The sequence below is a fragment of the Condylura cristata genome, unplaced genomic scaffold (assembly GCF_000260355.1).
Source record: "Condylura cristata isolate star-nosed mole 26May11 unplaced genomic scaffold, ConCri1.0 scaffold00028, whole genome shotgun sequence".
NCBI lineage: Eukaryota > Metazoa > Chordata > Mammalia > Eulipotyphla > Talpidae > Condylura > Condylura cristata.
In genome coordinates, this window is record NW_004567129.1 from 19462211 (window position 1) to 19467009 (window position 4799).

Genomic DNA, 4799 nt, shown 5'->3' on the forward strand with positions numbered 1-4799 from the left:
ATACCTTGCTAGCAATGTCTCTGCAGCCTCATGTTGCTCTCAGAGAAGAAGCATATCCCAGGAGTGCAGGAAAGGAGGCTAGAGGAACATAGGGGTGTGAGGGACGTGCATTGCATCACCAATGGGGCACAGCTTTTGCCAGCCAATGGTGACTTCTTCAAGGTTGCCAACAGACAGTGAGCCAAGGTCACCTACGTGAGCAGGGTAGAAAAAACAGAAGACCTGCTATGGTTCCCAAGCACAGCTGAAGCTCTATCTTGGTGACCAATCAGGAAGAATTTGTGATTGCACTAGGAATGGCCAGACTCCAAACACAAAACGTGGAAGGGGCTCTGAGACTGTTATTCAAGTCATATGGCAAGATGAGTTATCGTGTCAGGCTTTGCTGTTCCTCCTGCTACAGGACATTTCACATATAGACCTAGTAATTTCTCAGTTACTTTATATATTCACTAGTCATACATTTTTCATGGAATGGGTTGACATATAATTTAGGTGAAACATAGGTACTAAATCCTGGGTCAGGAAAGTCAGAATCTGTCCGTCTAAGAAGCAAAGTTGAAAGAAAAGAAGAATGAGGAAATTGAAAGAGGGAGAATTTGAAGCTTCACCCCTTATTGCCCTCTGTCCCCAAAAAAGGAACATAAAAAAACCTATGAAATCAATTAACCAAGATGCTGAAGAGGTAAAAGTGTTGAGAATATGAACACAATTATAAAGTATGGGGAAGGCATTTTATTAAAAGGCTGATAAATAACCTTTGGGTTAGGGTAATATGATTATAGAAGATTGACTCATTTTATTTAACGGTAATTTGATACATTCACAGCTAATTAAATATGTTCAGAATGAAAGCAAGTTATCTTGTAATGGAGAGACAAAGGCAAACTTGAAGAACAAAGACTTCAAAACAGCAAGGCTGACGTCTTTTCAGTGTGTGTGAGGAATGACCATGAATCATGTTCTCATCTTGTGGAGATGAGAAGGAGAAAGCTTGAAAGAAAAGCTATGTTCCACAAATAAGGGGCTTATAAAAATTTAATGAACAACATCTATTGTATAGTTAATATTGTTGAGAGAAGAAACATAGATGGGTAATATAAAAATAGACTCTCAAAAATACATTAGCAGGATGCAATTTAAAGTACACAAGAAGTAGGAACTCAATTTGAAATGTTGCTAACATTATTAATATCATTTATATTATTATTAATTATTATTATTAATATAATTTAGGATACATAGTACCATATACACTAGTCCTTCTACCAGGAGAGAATCCTTTATCTCTATATGCACAGACCCCACCAATCTCAATTTTGTTCCAGATCAAAGACCCCACTTCCTTCAGAATAGGGTTTTGTATTTCTATGTCACCTAATTACAGTAGGTTCTTTTAGACAAAGCCTGTGTGTCTGGAAATTCCTCCTTTGGTGTTTTTATTTAGTAGGTATTTTGGCAGAGAGGCCAAATGACCACTAGAGAAAATCCCATCATTTCACAGCATTCTTCATGAAGTTATTTTCAGTAATGTAAAGTCCCATCTGCAAGTTTACACCAAAGTAGAATTACTTCAGTTCCCTTCAACTTCAATATTTGATAGCCCTGTGAATCAAAAGAAAAATAAACAGTCCCACTGGTGAACTTTGATTGACACAGCCCATCTATTCTGGGCAAAGTTCTGCGCTCAGCATGGGGATGACTGAATCAATAGAACACTAAAGCCTCAAGCCCATCTTGGAGATGTCTGAATGCCCGAATGGAAATGTTGACCTTTTCTTGTTGGAAACTCACTCTCCCACTTAATGAAGTTGCAGCTGCAAAGAAAAGTACTTGATCAACAGGAATCAGGAAATAATTTCATACTGATTGGCTGTTGATCATTCCTAACATTGAATCTCTTAGCCCTCCAGACCCCCATCAGCAGCCACAGCCTAGAATGGCCTGATTCCTAACTCCTCTCTGAGGCAGAGACGAGATCAGTGAGATTTCCAAAGACCAGCTAAGGGACCCGTCACCCATTCATTCTCTAAGGGGCTCGGAGCACAACAATAAGACATTGAGAAGCTATCACCTGAGAGGTTGCCAAAAAAATAAAAGAGTGGTGATTTAAAATTCTGACTTTCCTCTATTCTCCAGGGAATGGAAGGTGAACGGTCCTTGGAACACAGATCGAAGGCATGGATCCTGAGGGCACAGCTTTTTCTTAGCTCAGGTTGAGGTCCAGGAGCTCTCAGTTAAAGTCTTGATTGTTGGGGGGAACACTAGAGACTGAAGGATGTCACCCTTTGAAGAGACACAATAGTGTGAGTGCCTCAGGGTGAGGAAACCAGAAGGGTGCCAGTCTCTGTCTCACAGAATGCTGAGCTTGGCACTCTGGAGAATGCTTGGCTCTTCTCTTCTTTTCAGTGTTCTTCTCCTTGGCTTCCTAAGATCAGAAATTTGAAGAAACTGGATTGACTTGGAAGTGAAAAGTAGTATTTGTGTTTGCCAGTGTTTAAACGATCAGAGACGAGTCATCCCAGAGTGGACTGCGCTGGCTGCCTCTGGAGGATGAAAGGCACACACCCCTTCAAAGGTGTTTAGACATGTGTGCTCTGAAAGGCTTCCCTGCCGAGTTCCCAAGGCATTAAGGATACCAGTGACCAAGGGATGGGCAGGAGATACCTGAGGGTCTCTGGTGGCCTAGGGGTTAAGTGTCAGCTCTGTCACTGCTCTGCTTGAGTCCTAAGTTTGATCCCCAGCTAGGGAGCTGACCCACATGGCACAGCAGACCTCTCCTGCCTCACCCACTACTCTCCTCAGCAGTGGAATGGGTCTGTCTGTTCTGCTCCCCACTCTACCTCTGGTGAATCATCTCCACACTTCCACATCTTTGGCCTCTACCCCAGTTCTTTTACTAAAAAAAAAAAAAAAAAAAAAAAAATCAGAAATATCCTGCCCTCATGGAGAACACATGAGAACTGCACATGGCTCTGTATGTGTTCCTCACACAGGGCCGAGCCTATGGAAGGATTTTAATTCAAGTTAATTTTCTTATGAACAATTCAACTCTCACCAAAGCCTCACTGTTCTCAGTTGTGATTAAAATTTAAATACGTATTCTGCTCCAAGGTGTCCACCTGAAATGTCTCAGGAAAGAGAAGTTTTAATAAGTACACATGCTTACATTGGTGATACGCTGACATTTAAAAGCAATAATATTTAAACTGAGTGAGGAAAAAGGCTGGCGCTCCAACGTGACTGCCCTGCATAATCACCTCGGCCCTTTTCTTGTTCAGGGGTGAGATTATGTGCCTGTGCTCAGCATGGCACCAATAGCTTTGTTTGCAGGTGAAATCTAAATCCAATGTCAGCCATTGATTTGTTATTGCTGTTTGTTTAATGTCGCTGTCAGTAAGTAAAAATAAAAATCTCCATAGTTTTCTCTTTAACACTCACACAGACCTCCAGCATGTAAGATACTCATTCCAAAGGAGGTGTATCAAATGAAGTCCTCAGTGGTGACACAGGTAGTCAGTCACCTTTTCCTTTGATTCCTAAAGGAGAGTTCATGAAATTTCACTCAGAGCTCAAAAAAGCTGTTACTTGACCTATGTTTTGTGGACAAATGTATACACATATCTCATCGAATGCCAAATAAAATATCAAGAGAAAGTGCTTGCTACAAAATAAAATTATTATGGAATATATTTAGACCTCTACAGGACAAGAGGGTTCACCTCAAAGGTGCAGGAGATGGGCCCTCCCTGGTGGTACAAGGGGTTAAGGTGCAGCACCATGAAGCTATAGGCAGCCACTGCAACAGGAGTTCAATCCCAGGCCTGGAGATGACCACATGGCCCAGCAGATCTCTCCTGTCTTATGGCTGCCCCACTCAGCAGTATATTTCATTAGATCTGCCTGTTCTGCTCCCCACTCTGTCTCTGGTGAAGTCTCTGACCCCTGACACCTCTGGCCTACACCCCAGTTCTTGTATACTAAATAAATAAATCTTTAAAAAAAAAAAAAAAGGTTCAGGAGATGTTTGCTTGTTGTGATATAAAACATATAAAACATGTGTTCTATTACAGAAAAGTTAACACAGCCTGGTGCTTTCTCCAAAAGCAGGCAAATGAGTCAATGAGACAGCAGTGAAATCTTCACATGCTCCGGTGACTTCAACCTATGATTACATTGTTGGGAGACTGTACTGTTTAATCAATGGCGTTTGCAAAATCAGCAAATCTTTGCAAAAACAAAAATTGCAATACATTTTTTTTTTTTGCATTTGCAAACCAGTAAAAATTCCAGGTGGATGACAGCTTTTATATGAAATAAATTAAGCACAGAAAATTAAAATAGAGTTGTCACTTTTGATTGCTTTAAAGATAAAATATATATATATAAATTTTCAAGTGATAAAACAATTTTAAAGGAAATATGTGGTAGTTTTGTCTTCCATAAGATTAAAATTGGTTCTACTGTAAAATAAGACAAAATGTTAAAGTGAAATTCAGAAAAAATGCTTAAAATGCAATATCTAAAAATGCAATTTATTCATATATACAATAAAAATCATCCCAGATTATAATAGAGTTATTAGAAAGGAAAGAATCTTATGTACGTAAGCACAACTTGTACTCAGAAATAAGGAAACAGATGAAATGTTTTCATCTGCTGTATGCCCAAAGACAGAAAAATGGAGTAATTGAGCTTATTCAATTTGCGGTGTATTGGTAAATTATTAAGTTACTGTGGACAAAGAAAATTGGTGGAAGTCTTTTGGAAAGCAACATATGAAATATCAATTTATAAAA